Here is a 15,831-nt window from a genome sequence, read left to right as displayed (position 1 = left end):
TTCAAAGTCACTAGCCAGTGACTGCCGTGGAACCAGAGTGGAACCAGGTGATGTCGGGTGCAAACAGGCGTTGTCGGGTAGCTTCTTTCTGCAGCCACGTGGATACCCGGGGTCGAGGACGTCCAGGAGTCGGTCACGAGCTGTCCCACGTAGGCTTCTCGCTGTTGGCGGTGTCGGCGACCTGATCGGAGCAAACAGGCCTTGGCAAATGCAAGCCACGCAGGAGTTGAAAGATGCTGTTCACTCGGACCAGCAAGGTCAGAGCGGGTGCTCCTTTTCACAGGAGCTTGGGTAGGTCTGGAGCAACCAGACCTGCTGTTTAAATCTTCGGGTTCGTCGCCAAGATGGCCGCTGGCCGCGTGGCTAGTGGCCGGGATGGCGCGTCGAGTGGCACAGTGCAAAAGGGCCCCACGCAGATCGTGGAGATGCTGGGGGGCTGATCTTCGGTGCAAGGGCTGCTCGGTGGTGGGGGTTCTCAGTCCCCAAAGCACAACGTCGAGGATGCCTCAGAAGCTGCGCAGTCAGCTTTACGAGTGTCTTCCAAGAGGTCCGGTCCCACGTCACTCGGTGCCTCCACGGGTCCCTTCTTTGCAGGGACTGTGGATCGGGCTCTGAGAGGTCTGGGAATCTGGTTCTTGTCGGGCTCTGGGCTCGGGCTCCGGCGGGAGGCGGCGGCAAAGCAGACGTCGAGTTGCTGGTTGGTACCTGTGTTCACAGGGTGGTCACTCCTTGGCCACAAGGGAGATTCTTCTTCAGTCTTCTGTGCAGCAGAATGTCGAAGTCCAGTCTTCTTCTTAGTTTAAGTTGATTTCGGGATGATCTGCTGTGCAATGGCACTGCTCCCCCTCTTATTCCAATCTAGGGGGTGGATCACCTACTAGGTCCCTCCTCTGGGAGGAACCAGGAAGGGGGGCGGTTACACCCCCTTTCCTTTGTCCAGCTCCGCGCCAGGACTGGGGCTGGAAGGCCCCAGAACCGGTTTGGACTGGCCTATGCACGGGGACACCTTGTGTGCCCCGGGCATGTCTGATTCTTTTCAGCCCTGTCCTACCTAATACACAAAATCCTGTCTGGGGTGGTGCTCGCACCTCCCAAGGCAGGAAACCCTTTGTCCAGGCCACCATCTGCCGAGTTTCGGTCAGCAGCAGGAGGCCAGACTTGTGTCTGTGGTGGCAGCGTCCATTTTGTGAAGCTGAGGCTCTGTTTAACTTTAACCGGGGTTAAGGCTACACACATGTCGTGTCCCTCTAGAAGGGTGGAATGCTATCCCCGTCGCCAGAATTGGCGAGGGGATAGTATTCCAATTCGTATGACACCTTACTCGACATGTTTTGATAAAGCCAAACCAAAGATAGCATTTAACCGCGAGGATTATAATGCACTTAAGAGTATATGGTATGGCAATATCCCGGAACAGCTTAGGGAGTGGTTCCCGACAGCTGCAGACAGGCTCAGCTCATGCTAGAGCACCATCTCACATATTTCCAAGCACTCTGCCTCCAGGATTGATGAGGCCTTCCATAGGAGTGGCTGATAGGAACATATGTGTCCAGTTTAGGGTTAGGCACAGACATACTGTACCTAAGTAAGAGGTGGTTACACCGACTTACCCCAGCTGAGTGATCAGCCAGTTGTGTCACAGATGGAGGCCAGGCCAGGGGTGGCACAATACGTGCTGCAGCCCCTGGTAGGCCTTGGATACACCTATGCCCTGGGCACCTAGGGTGCACTATTACAGGGGCTCATAAGGTGAACCAGTTCCAATTCGTAATGCACCTAGAGTGCATGGGCATCAATTTAGAGAGAGAACAGCAGGCTGTGGGTCTGATTAGCAGGCCCACAGCCACATTAAGTCAGAAACCAGTGAAGCAAAAAGCAAAAATTTGGGGTGACCATAGGATAGCAGACCCTACTCTCCTACACCACAGCTCTGATTATGGGTCACTGAGGTCAGTTTCAATAATTCCTCAAAAACCTAACCATGCAGTCCCCCCTAACTGTGTAGTTATCTTGCTTTACTGCTGTTTGTGTGATTAGCTGGGAGGAGCTCACGGCAGCATCCTCCCAATAAAAGTGTAGATGGACCGTTCCTTAACTCTTTCTTGCTTCACATACAGATGGCTTGAGGAGGTACAGGGGAGATGCAGGTCTAATAAACAGAATAGGATATCTGTGCCAGGTGTGTTTCTCTGCATTGGTGTCCCATCACAGGCCCACCAGTGTATGTGTGATCTTTGACTCCTTCCAGTTCACATGCAGGTGGCCAGGAAACGGTTTCAGCCTATCAACCACTGAGGAAATAAAGCCTTTGTATAAGGAATGAGGAAGCAATGAACACATTCAGCCTATCACAGGAGTAGCCCTGAGTGTTCCGAATTATAATTTCTTCATGTCACTGTACGTTATTGAGCCCAAGTAGCTCGCCGTGATCGTATGGTGGTTAGTACTCTGCGTTGTGACCGCAGCAACCTCGGTTCGATTCCGAGTCACGGCATTGTGGTTGGCAATGTCACGGCAGTTGGGTTTTTCCTTTACAGAATTCCCAAATGTACCAGTTGTTTTTGTAAAATGTCTATTAAAAACAGATCCTTTTCAATATTTAAACGATCTAACGACAAATTATTTAAACACACATGATTATAAGATGTAGGTATACTGTACTTACTGACATAAATTATCGTTCTTGAACATATTTGCGGTAAGGGGAGCGGAGCTCTCCCCCAGGCCAACCAGAATGCAGATGAATGCAGTTGCAATTGAGTGACCTGTGTTGTGGCTGTCTACAGGGAATGCACATATGTAGCTGTCTCGCAGCCCAATCCAGAGGTCAATTGGAGACAGGTTTTCATGCAAATAGAGCAGTAAGTGCAGAGAAATGTTCACTCTCTAAAAATGGCATTTATACAATAGTAAGATTAAATCCAACCTCACCAGTAGATAGGATTTATCAATAAATAAATAAAGCTTCTCCTCTCTGATATGGAATTACCCCCCAAAAAGTATAAGGGAATACCCAATGCTAACCTATGACAGGGGCAGACCTCACAGTAGTGAAAAATGTAATAGACTGTTTGATACTACTAGGACATACAAACTACCACAGTACATGTCTTACCTTTTACTTACATAGCATGATGCCCCTAGGACTACCTAGGGCCTACCTTAGGGGTTACTGATATGTAATAAAATTGGAGTTTAAGGCTTGGCAAGTAGTTTTAAATGCCAAGTCGAAGTGGCAGTACACTGCAGCACAGGCACTGCAGTAGCAGGCTTGAGACATGTTTGAAATGCTATTTCTTTGGGCGGCACAATCAGTCCCTGGGTATATGGTATACCACTTTACAAGGGGCTTTCAAGTAAATTAAATCTGTCAGTCAGGTATACTCCAATTATACACATGATTAGGGAAGAAGCACGTGCACTTCAGCACTGATTAGTAGCGATAAAGTGATCAGAGTCCTATGGCCAACAAAAAGATACAGCAAAATGCGGAGGTGAAAAGCAATAAGGTGGGGTTGGGACCACCTTAAGAATGCAAGGTCTAACAAAAACGAACTAAGGATAACATGAGTAAAACATCAGGTTTCTTTACAGCATTTGGTGAGACAAGTGGGCCTTCTTTTATCTTCCATAAATGGAATCTTTCCCGGACCCCTTTATTATATAGCTCTTCAAGGAAAAAAATATAAAGCACTTACAAAGGAGCCTCAAATACTCAAAGATGGTAGACTTCTGTAATATGGGCCATATACTAAAAGCAGCACGAAAACAGAGTGCAATAGGGTCCAAAAAACTTGAGTGACCCATGAGAGTATGCATGCAAGATTATGGTAATCCAAACTAGAGATATACGCCTGCAATTTTTGTTTTTAGGAGAGAATGTGCCTGCTGAAAAAAACATTATTTTTAAAAAGTGCATTGCAGAATATCAGGAATTTGCTGTGGGACACCTTGAAAACTTGCATACAGATTATGTGCACATGCCTTACATTCAGTTGTTGTGGCCGAGTGGTTCAGGCGATGGACTAGAAATCCATTGGGGTCTCCCTGCGCAGGTTCGAATCCTGCCGACAAGGAGATTTTTTTTAACATCTGCTACAATTTCAGAAGTTAACCTTTAGTATTTCTTCCATGTCAGTTTTATAAATAGGTGGCTTATTTTGGTGTCACTATTGCCATATCACATATTTATTATCGCTCCCCCTTTCATATCTTTGCTATAACTCTCGTCCTTCATTAGCGCTGGTGCAAACGCTTCAAATTATTATACCCTGGCTCTCTCGGTCATACCTGTGCATGCACTTGAAACTTACTTTACCAATAAAAGAAGCAAATAGAGAAATAAAATACAAGTGCTAGCTGGATTAGGCAAACACACTTCATAAAACTGCATTTTCTTTTCTATTCTCCCCCGTGTTACAAGCTTAACTGCTCCCTGTGTAATTTCTCTTAACCTGCTGTTCCTGGAAGAGAATTTCATCTACAAGCTCTTTCTGTGTTTTTTCCTAGTCTTTTCTTTCCCTTTTCTTAGATTTGTAACTGTTCCTCTACGTGCTCTATTTAGGCGCCATTAATCTCATTTGAGCTCCTTGTACCTGCTACTGTTTTCTCCACACCTCATACTGTCTTTTCCCTCTTTCTCTCGTTCTCTGCGGTTGGTGGCTACTTTCCAAAGCGTCTGATGCCCCAATGTTCCTTCGTCTTGTTGTCAGACGTGAATTTGAAAAGCAACAAAATTAACAAGCCTTTACCACTCACACATGGCAGAAGTTTATACTTTAATTCAATGAGCTAAGAAAAGTGTGTTGTGGGGCCCCTACGAGCCATGGTGCTTGGTTCATCATAATTAGGCATGCAGTCATTAGCCACAGCTCTGATTATGGGTCACTGAGGTCAGTTTCAATAATTCCTCAAAAACCTAACAATGCAGTCCCCCCTAACTGTGTAGTTATCTTGCTTTACTGCTGTTTGTGTGATTAGCTGGGAGGAGCTCACGGCAGCATCCTCCCAATAAAAGTGTAGATGGACCGTTCCTTAACTCTTTCTTGCTTCACATACAGATGGCTTGAGGAGGTACAGGGGAGATGCAGGTCTAATAAACAGAATAGGATATCTGTTCCAGGTGTGTTTCTCTGCATTGGTGTCCCATCACAGGCCCACCAGTGTATGTGTGATCTTTGACTCCTTCCAGTTCACATGCAGGTGGCCAGGAAACGGTTTCAGTCTATCAACCACTGAGGAAATAAAGCCTTTGTATAAGGAATGAGGAAGCAATGAACACATTCAGCCTATCACAGGAGTAGCCCTGAGTGTTCCGAATTATAATTTCTTCATGTCACTGTACGTTATTGAGCCCAAGTAGCTCGCCGTGATCGTATAGTGGTTAGTACTCTGCGTTGTGACCGCAGCAACCTCGGTTCGATTCCGAGTCACGGCATTGTGGTTGGCAATGTCACGGCAGTTGGGTTTTTCCTTTACAGAATTCCCAAATGTACCAGTTGTTTTTGTAAAATGTCTATTAAAAACAGATCCTTTTCAATATTTAAACGATCTAACGACAAATTATTTAAACACACATGATTATAAGATGTAGGTATACTGTACTTACTGATATAAATTATCGTTCTTGAACATATTTGCGGTAAGGGGAGCAGAGCTCTCCCCCAGGCCAATCAGAATGCAGATGAATGCAGTTGCAGTTGAGTGACCTGTGTTGTGGCTGTCTACAGGGAATGCACATATGTAGCTGTCTCGCAGCCCAATCCAGACGTCAATTGGAGACAGGTTTTCATGCAAATAGAGCAGTAAGTGCAGAGAAATGCTCACTCTCTAAAAATGTCATTTATACAATAGTAAGATTAAATCCAACCTCACCAGTAGATAGGATTTATCAATAAATAAATAAAGCTTCTCCTCTCTGATATGGAATTACCACCCAAAAAGTATAAGGGAATACCCAATGCTAACCCATGAGAGGGGCAGACCTCACAGTAGTGAAAAATGTAATAGACTGTTTGATACTACTAGGACATCCAAACTACCACAGTACATGTCTTACCTTTTACTTACATAGCATGATGCCCCTAGGACTACCTAGGGCCTACCTTAGGGGTTACTGATATGTAATAAAATTGGAGTTTAAGGCTTCGCAAGTAGTTTTAAATGCCAAGTCGAAGTGGCAGTACACTGCAGCACAGGCACTGCAGTAGCAGGCTTGAGACAGGTTTGAAATGCTATTTCTTTGGGCGGCACAATCAGTCCCTGGGTATATGGTATACCACTTTACAAGGGGCTTTCAAGTAAATTAAATCTGTCAGTCAGGTATACTCCAATTATACACATGATTAGGGAAGAAGCACGTGCACTTCAGCACTGATTAGTAGCGATAAAGTGATCAGAGTCCTAAGGCCAACAAAAAGATGCAGCAAAATGCGGAGGTGAAAAGCAATAAGGTGGGGTTGGGACCACCTTAAGAATGCAAGGTCTAACAAAAATGAACTAAGGATAACATGAGTAAAACATCAGATTTCTCTACAGCATTTGGTGAGACAAGTGGGCCTTCTTTTATCTTCCATAAATGCAATCTTTACCGGACCCCTTTATTATATAGCTCTTCAAGGAAAAAATATAAAGCACTTACAAAGGAGCATGAAATACTCAAAGATGGTAGACTTCTGTAATACGGGCCATATACTAAAAGCAGCACGAAAACAGAGTGCAATAGGGTCCAAAAAACTTGAGTGACCCATGAGAGTATGCATGCAAGCCTATGGTATTCCAAACTAGAGATATAAGCATGCAATTTTTGTTTTTAGGAGAGAATGTGCCTGCTGAAAAAAACATTATTTTTAAAAAGTGCATTGCAGAATATCAGGAATTTGCTGTGGGACACCTTGAAAACTTGCATACAGATTATGTGCACACATCTTACAGTCAGTTGTTGTGGCCGAGTGGTTAAGGCGATGGACTATAAATCCATTGGGGTCTCCCCGCGCAGGTTCGAATTCTGCCAACAACGAGAATCTATTTAACATCGGCTACAATTTCAGAAGTTAACCTTTAGTATTTCTTCCATGTCAGTTTTATAAATAGGTGGCTTATTTTGGTGTCACATATTTATTATCGCTTCCCCTTTCATATCTTTGCTATAACTCTCGTCCTTCATTAGCGCTGGTGCAAACGCTTCAAATTATTATACCCTGGCTCTCTCAGTAATACCTGTGCATGCACTTGAAATTTACTTTACCAATAAAAGAAGCAAATAGAGAAATAAATTAAAAGTGCTAGCTGGATTAGGCAAACACACTTCATAAAACGGCATTTTCTTTTCTATTCGCCCCCGTGTTACAAGCTTAACTGCTCCCTGTTTAATTTCTTTTAACCTGTTGTTCCTGGAAGAGAATTTCATCTACAAGCTCTTTCTGTGTTTTTTCCTAGTCTTTTCTTTACCTTTTCTTAGATTTGTAACTGTTCCTTTACGTGCTCTATTTAGGCGCCATTAATCTCATTTGAGCTCCTTGTACCTGCTGCTGTTTTCTCCACACCTCATACTGTCTTTTCCCTCTTTCTCTCTTTCTCTGCTGTTGGTGGCTACTTTCCAAAGCGTCTGATGCCCCAATGTTCCTTCATCTTGTTTTCAGACGTGAATTTGAAAAGCAACAAAATTAACAAGCCTTTACCACTCACACATGGCAGAAGTTTATACTTTAATTCAATGAGCTAAGAAAAGTGTATTGTGGGGCCCCTACGAGCCATGGTGCTTGCTCATTCATAATAAGGCATGCAGTCATTAGCCACAGCTCTGATTATGGGTCACTGAGGTCAGTTTCAATAATTCCTCAAAAAACCTAACCATGCAGTCCCCCCTAACTGTGTAGTTATCTTGCTTTACTGCTGTTTGTGTGATTAGCTGGGAGGAGCTCACGGCAGCATCCTCCCAATAAAAGTGTCGATGGACCACTCCTTAACTCTTTCTTGCTTAACATACAGATGACTTGAGGAGGTACAGGGCAGATGCAGGTCTAATAGACAGAATAGAATATCTGCGCCAGGTGTGTTTCTCTGCATTGGTGTCCCATCACAGGCCCACCAGTGTATGTGTGATCTTTGACTCCTGCCAGTTCACAAGCAGGCGGCCAGGAAACGGTTTCAGCCTATCAACCACTGAGGAGATAAAGCCTTTGTATAAGGAATGAGGAAGCAATGAACACATTCAGCCTATCACAGAGGTAGCCCTGAGTGTTCCGAATTATAATTTCTTGATGTCACTGTACGTTATTGTCCAAAGGTAGCTCGCCGTGATCGTATAGTGGTTAGTACTCTGCGTTGTGGCCGCAGCAACCTCGGTTCGAATCCGAGTCACGGCATTGTGGTTGGCAATGTCACGGCAGTTGGGTTTTTCCTTTACAGAATTCCCAAATGTACCAGTTGTTTTTGTAAAATGTCTATTAAAAACAGATCCTTTTCATTCTTTAAACGATCTAACGACAAATTATTTAAACACACATGATTATAAGATGTAGGTAAACTGTACTTACTGACATAAATTATCGTTCTTGAACATATTTGCGGTAAGGGGAGCGGAGCTCTCCCCCAGGCCAATCAGAATGCAAATGAATGCAGTTGCAGTTGAGTGACCTGTGTTGTGGCTGTCTACAGGGAATGCACATATGTAGCTGTCTCGCAGCCCAATCCAGATGTCAATTGAAGACAGGTTTTCATGCAAATAGAGCAGTAAGTGCAGAGAAATACTCACTCTCTAAAAATGGCATTTATACAATAGTAAGATTAAATCTAACCTCACCAGTAGATAGGATTTATCAATAAATAAATAAAGCTTCTCCTCTCTGATATGGAATTACCCCCCAAAAAGTATAAGGGAATACCCAATGCTAACCTATGAGAGGGGCAGACCTCACAGTAGTGAAAAATGTAATAGACTGTTTGATACTACTAAGACATACAAACTACCACAGTACATGTCTTACCTTTTACTTACATAGCATGATGCCCCTAGGACTACTTAGGGCCTACCTTAGGGGTTACTGATATGTAATAAAATTGGAGTTTAAGGCTTGGCAAGTAGTTTTAAATGCCAAGTCGAAGTGGCAGTACACCGCAGCACAGGCACTGCAGTAGCAGGCTTGAGACAGGTTTGAAATGCTATTTCTTTGGGCGGCACAATCAGTCCCTGGGTATATGGTATACCACTTTACAAGGGGCTTTCAAGTAAATTAAATCTGTCAGTCAGGTATATTCCAATTATACACATGATTAGGGAAGAAGCACGTGGACTTCAGCACTGATTAGTAGCGATAAAGTGATCAGAGTCCTAAGGCCCACAAAAAGATACAGCAAAATGAGGAGGTGAAAAGCAATAAGGTGGGGTTGGGACAACCTTAAGAATGCAAGGTCTAACAAAAACGAACTAAGGATAACATGAGTAAAGCATCAGGTTTCGCTACAGCATTTGGTGAGACAAGTGGGCCTTCTTTTATCTTCCATAAATGCAATCTTTCCCAGACCCCTTTATTATATAGCTCTTCAAGGAAAAAAGATAAAGCACTTACAAAGGAGCCTCAAATACTCAAAGATGGTAGACTTCTGTAATATGGGCCATAGACTAAAAGCAGCACGAAAACAGAGTGCAATAGGGTCCAAAAAACTTGAGTGACCCATGAGAGTATGCATGCAAGCCTATAGTATTCCAAAATAGAGGTATACGCATGCAATTTTTGTTTTTAGGAGAGAATGTGCCTGCTGAAAAAAACATTATTTTTAAAAAGTGCATTGCAGAATATCAGGAGTTTGCTGTGGGTCACCTTGAAAACTTGCATACAGATTATGTGCACATGCCTTACAGTCAGTTGTTGTGGCCGAGTGGTTAAGGCAATAGACTAGAAATCCATTGGGGTCTCCCCGCGCAGGTTCGAATCCTGTCGACAACGAGAATCTTTTTAACATCGGCTACAATTTCAGAATTTAACCTTTAGTATTTCTTCCATGTCAGTTTTATAAATAGGTGGCTTATTTTGGTGTCACTATTGCCATATCACATATTTATTATCGCTCCCCCTTTCATATCTTTGCTATAACTCTCGTCCTTCATTAGCGCTGGTGCAAACGCTTCAAATTATTATACCCTGGCTCTCTCGGTCATACCTGCGCATGCACTTGAAACTTACTTTACCAATAAAAGAAGCAAATAGAGAAATAAAATAAAAGTGCTAGCTGGATTAGGCAAACACACTTCATAAAACTGCATTTTCTTTTCTATCCTCCCCCGTGTTACAAGCTTAACTGCTCCCTGTGTAATTTCTCTTAACCTGCTGTCCCTGGAAGAGAATTTCATCTACAGGCTCTTTCTGTGTTTTTTCCTAGCCTTTTCTTTCCCTTTTCTTAGATTTGTAACTGTTCCTTTATGTGCTCTATTTAGGCGCCATTAATCTCATTTGAGCTCCTTGTACCTGCTGCTGTTTTCTCCACACCTCATGCTGTCTTTTCCCTCTTTCTCTCTTTCTCTGCGGTTGGTGGCTACTTTCCAAAGCGTCTGATGCCCCAATGTTCCTTCGTCTTGTTGTCAGACGTGAATTTGAAAAGCAACAAAATTAACAAGCCTTTACCACTCACACATGGCAGAAGTTTATACTTTAATTCAATGAGCTAAGAAAAGTGTGTTGTGGGGCCCCTACGAGCCATGGTGCTTGCTTCATCATAATTAGGCATGCAGTCATTAGCCACAGCTCTGATTATGGGTCACTGAGGTCAGTTTCAATAATTCCTCAAAAACCTAACCATGCAGTCCCCCCTAACTGTGTAGTTATCTTGCTTTACTGCTGTTTGTGTGATTAGCTGGGAGGAGCTCACGGCAGCATCCGCCCAATAAAAGTGTAGATGGACCGCTCCTTAACTCTTTCTTGCTTCACATACAGATGGCTTGAGGAGGTACAGTGGAGATGCAGGTCTAATAAACAGAATAGAATATCTGCGCAAGGTGTGTTTCTCTGCATTGGTGTCCTATCACAGGCCCACCAGTGTATGTGTGATCTTTGACTCCTGCGAGTTCACAAGCAGGCGGCCAGGAAACGGTTTCAGCCTATCAACCACTGAGGAGATAAAGCCTTTGTATAAGGAATGAGGAAGCAATGAACACATTCAGCCTATCACAGGAGTAGCCCTGAGTGTTCCGAATTATAATTTCTTCATGTCTCTGTACGTTATTGAGCCCAAGTAGCTCGCCGTGATCGTATAGTGGTTAGTACTCTGCGTTGTGGCCGCAGCAACCTCGGTTCGAATCCGAGTCACGGCATTGTGGTTGGCAATGTCATGGCAGTTGGGTTTTTCCTTTACAGAATTCCCAAATGTACCAGTTGTTTTTGTAAAATGTCTATTAAAAACAGATCGTTTTCAATATTTAAACGATCTAACGACAAATTATTTAAACACACATGATTATAAGATGTAGGTATACTGTACTTACTGACATAAATTATCGTTCTTGAACATATTTGCGGTAAGGGGAGCGGAGCTCTCCCCCAGGCCAATCAGAATGCAGATGAATGCAGTTGCAGTTGAGTGACCTGTGTTGTGGCTGTCTACAGGGAATGCACATATGTAGCTGTCTCGCAGCCCAATCCAGACGTCAATTGAAGACAGGTTTTCATGCAAATAGAGCAGTAAGTGCAGAGAAATGCTCACTCTCTAAAAATGTCATTTATACAATAGTAAGATGAAATCCAACCTCACCAGTAGATAGGATTTATCAATAAATAAATAAAGCTTCTCCTCTCTGATATGGAATTACCCCCCAAAAAGTATAAGGGAATACCCAATGCTGACCTATGAGAGGGGCAGACCTCACAGTAGTGAAAAATGTAATAGACTGTTTGATACTACTAGGACATACAAACTACCACAGTAAATGTCTTACCTTTTACTTACATAGCATGATGCCCCTAGGACTACTTAGGGCCTACCTTAGGGGTTACTGATATGTAATAAAATTGGAGTTTAAGGCTTAGCAAGTAGTTTTAAATGCCAAGCCGAAGTGGCAGTACACTGCAGCACAGGCACTGCAGTAGCAGGCTTGAGACAGGTTTGAAATGCTATTTCTTTGGGCGGCACAATCAGTCCCTGGGTATATGGTATACCACTTTACAAGGGGCTTTCAAGTAAATTAAATCTGTCAGTCAGGTATACTCCAATTATACACATGATTAGGGAAGAAGCATGTGCACTTCAGCACTGATTAGTAGCGATAAAGTGATCAGAGTCCTAAGGCCAACAAAAAGATACAGCAAAATGCGGAGGTGAAAAGCAATAAGGGGGGGTTGGGACCACCTTAAGAATGCAAGGTCTAACAAAAACGAACTAAGGATAACATGAGTAAAACATCAGGTTTCTCTACAGCATTTGGTGAGACAAGTGGGCCTTCTTTTATCTTCCATAAATGCAATCTTTCCCGGACCCCTTTATTATATAGCTCTTCAAGGAAAAAATATAAAGCACTTACAAAGGAGCCTCAAATACTCAAAGATGGTAGACTTCTGTAATATGGGCCATATACTAAAAGCAGCATGAAAACAGAGTGCCATAGGGTCCAAAAAACTTGGGTGACCCATGAGAGTATGCATGCAAGCCTATGGTATTCCAAACTAGAGATATACGCATGCAATTTTTGTTTTTAGGAGAGAATGTGCCTGCTAAAAAAAACATTATTTTTAAAAAGTGCATTGCAGAATATCAGGAATTTGCTGTGGGACACCTTCAAAACTTGCATACGGATTATGTGCACACGCCTTACAGTCAGTTGTTGTGGCCGAGTGATTAAGGCAATGGACTAGAAATCCATTGGGGTCTTCCCGCGCAGGTTCGAATCCTGCCGACAACGAGAATCTTTTTAACATCGGCTACAATTTCAGAAGATAACCTTTAGTATTTCTTCCATGTCAGTTTTATAAATAGGTGGCTTATTTTGGTGTCACTATTGCCATATCACATATTTATTATCGCTCCCCCTTTCATATCTTTGCTATAACTCTCGTCCTTCATTAGCTCTGGTGCAAACGCTTCAAATTATTATACCCTGGCTCTCTCGGTCATACCTGTGCATGCACCTGAAACTTACTTTACCAATAAAAGAAGCAAATAGAGAAATAAAATAAAAGCGCTAGCTGGATTGGGCAAACACACTTCATAAAACTGCATTTTCTTTTCTATTCTCCCCCGTGTTACAAGCTTAACTGCTCCCTGTGTAATTTCTCTTAACCTGCTGTCCCTGGAAGAGAATTTCATCTACAGGCTCTTTCTGTGTTTTTTCCTAGTCTTTTCTTTCCCTTTTCTTAGATTTGTAACTGTTCCTTTACGTGCTCTATTTAGGCGCCATTAATCTCATTTGAGCTCCTTGTACCTGCTGCTGTTTTCTCCACACCTCATACTGTCTTTTCCCTCTTTCTCTCTTTCTCTGCGGTTGGTGGCTACTTTCCAAAGCGTCTGATGCCCCAATGTTCCTTCGTCTTGTTGTCAGACGTGAATTTGAAAAGCAACAAAATTAACAAGCCTTTACCACTCACACATGGCAGAAGTTTATACTTTAATTCAATGAGCTAAGAAAAGTGTGTTGTGGGGCCCCTACGAGCCATGGTGCTTGCTTCATCATAATTAGGCATGCAGTCATTAGCCACAGCTCTGATTATGGGTCACTGAGGTCAGTTTCAATAATTCCTCAAAAACCTAACCATGCAGTCCCCCCTAACTTTGTAGTTATCTTGCTTTACTGCTGTTTGTGTGATTAGCTGGGATGAGCTCACGGCAGCATCCTCCCAATAAAAGTGTAGATGGACCGTTCCTTATCTCTTTCTTGCTTCACATACAGATGGCTTGAGGAGGCACAGGGGAGATGCAGGTCTAATAAACAGAATAGAATATCTGCGCCAGGTGTGTTTCTCTGCATTGGTGTCCCATCACAGGCCCACCAGTGTATGTGTGATCTTTGACTCCTGCCAGTTCACAAGCAGGCGGCCAGGAAACGTTTTCAGCCTATCAACCACTGAGGAGATAAAGCCTTTGTATAAAGAATGAGGAAGCAATGAACACATTCAGCCTATCACAGGAGTACCCCTGAGTGTTCCGAATTATAATTTCTTCATGTCACTGTATGTTATTGAGCCCAAGTAGCTTGCCGTGATCGTATAGTGGTTAGTACTCTGCGTTGTGGCCGCAGCAACCTCGGTTCGAATCCGAGTCACGGCATTGTGGTTGGCAATGTCACGGCAGTTGGGTTTTTCCTTTACAGAATTCCCAAATGTACCAGTTGTTTTTGTAAAATGTCTATTAAAAACAGATCCTTTTCAATATTTAAACGATCTAACGACAAATTATTTAAACACACATGATTATAAGATGTAGGTATACTGTACTTACTGACATAAATTATCGTTCTTGAACATATTTGCGGTAAGGGGAGCGGAGCTCTCCCCCAGGCCAATCAGAATGCAGATGAATGCAGTTGCAGTTGAGTGACCTGTGTTGTGGCTGTCTACAGGGAATGCACATATGTAGCTGTCTCGCAGCCCAATCCAGATGTCAATTGAAGACAGGTTTTCATGCAAATAGAGCAGTAAGTGCAGAGAAATACTCACTCTCTAAAAATGGCATTTATACAATAGTAAGATTAAATCTAACCTCACCAGTAGATAGGATTTATCAATAAATAAATAAAGCTTCTCCTCTCTGATATGGAATTACCCCCCAAAAAGTATAAGGGAATACCCAATGCTAATCTATGAGAGGGGCAGACCTCACAGTAGTGAAAAATGTAATAGACTGTTTGATACTACTAAGACATACAAACTACCACAGTACATGTCTTACCTTTTACTTACATAGCATGATGCCCCTAGGACTACTTAGGGCCTACCTTAGGGATTACTGATATGAAATAAAATTGGAGTTTAAGGCTTGGCAAGTAGTTTTAAATGCCAAGTCGAAGTGGCAGTACACTGCAGCACAGGCACTGCAGTAGCAGGCTTGAGACAGGTTTGAAATGCTATTTCTTTGGGCGGCACAATCAGTCCCTGGGTATATGGTATACCGCTTTACAAGGGGCTTTCAAGTAAATTAAATCTGTCAGTCAGGTATACTCCAATTATACACATGATTAGGGAAGAAGCACGTGCACTTCAGCACTGATTAGTAGCGATAAAGTGATCAGAGTCCTAAGGCCAACAAAAAGATACAGCAAAATGCGGAGGTGAAAAGCAATAAGGTGGGGTTGGGACCACCTTAAGTATGCAAGGTCTAACAAAAACGAACTAAGGATAACATGAGTAAAACATCAGGTTTCGCTACAGCATTTGGTGAGACAAGTGGGCCTTCTTTTATCTTCCATAAATGCAATCTTTCCCGGACCCCTTTATTATATAGCTCTTCAAGGAAAAAATATAAAGCACTTACAAAGGAGCCTCAAATACTCAAAGATGGTAGACTTCTGTAATATGGGCCATATACTAAAAGCAGCACGAAAACAGAGTGCAATAGGGTCCAAAAAACTTGAGTGACCCATGAGAGTATGCATGCAAGCCTATGGTATTCCAAACTAGAGATATACGCATGCAATTTTTGTTTTTAGGAGAGAATGTGCCTGCTGAAAAAAACATTATTTTTAAAAAGTGCATTGCAGAATATCAGGAATTTGCTGTGGGACACCTTGAAAACTTGCATACAGATTATGTGCACATGCCTCACAGTCAGTTGTTGTGGCCGAGCGGTTAAGGCGATGGACTAGAAATCCATTGGGGTCTCCCCGCGCAGGTTCGAATCCTGCCGACAACG

General features: G+C 43.0%; 6 non-coding genes across 6 annotated transcripts; all 6 read left to right on the top strand.

Moving 5' to 3' along the window:
* The first annotated feature begins 5,365 nt into the window (after positions 1 to 5,365).
* On the top strand, positions 5,366 to 5,437 carry TRNAH-GUG (transfer RNA histidin (anticodon GUG)). The gene has a single exon. It is a non-coding gene; the product is annotated as a tRNA-His (tRNA).
* A 1,499-nt stretch (positions 5,438 to 6,936) lies between these two features.
* Positions 6,937 to 7,018, top strand: TRNAY-AUA (transfer RNA tyrosine (anticodon AUA)). The gene has a single exon. It is a non-coding gene; the product is annotated as a tRNA-Tyr (tRNA).
* A 1,276-nt stretch (positions 7,019 to 8,294) lies between these two features.
* On the top strand, positions 8,295 to 8,366 carry TRNAH-GUG (transfer RNA histidin (anticodon GUG)). Its single transcript has one exon. It is a non-coding gene; the product is annotated as a tRNA-His (tRNA).
* Positions 8,367 to 11,236: 2,870 nt separating this feature from the next.
* Positions 11,237 to 11,308, top strand: TRNAH-GUG (transfer RNA histidin (anticodon GUG)). The gene has a single exon. It is a non-coding gene; the product is annotated as a tRNA-His (tRNA).
* A 2,870-nt stretch (positions 11,309 to 14,178) lies between these two features.
* TRNAH-GUG (transfer RNA histidin (anticodon GUG)) lies at positions 14,179 to 14,250 on the top strand. The gene has a single exon. It is a non-coding gene; the product is annotated as a tRNA-His (tRNA).
* A 1,499-nt stretch (positions 14,251 to 15,749) lies between these two features.
* Positions 15,750 to 15,831, top strand: TRNAS-AGA (transfer RNA serine (anticodon AGA)). Its single transcript has one exon. It is a non-coding gene; the product is annotated as a tRNA-Ser (tRNA).

Source organism: Lissotriton vulgaris, chromosome 1_1 (genome assembly GCF_964263255.1).
Source record: "Lissotriton vulgaris chromosome 1_1, aLisVul1.2, whole genome shotgun sequence".
NCBI classification, from domain to species: domain Eukaryota; kingdom Metazoa; phylum Chordata; class Amphibia; order Caudata; family Salamandridae; genus Lissotriton; species Lissotriton vulgaris.
This window is presented reverse-complemented; position numbering and strand designations above follow the sequence as displayed.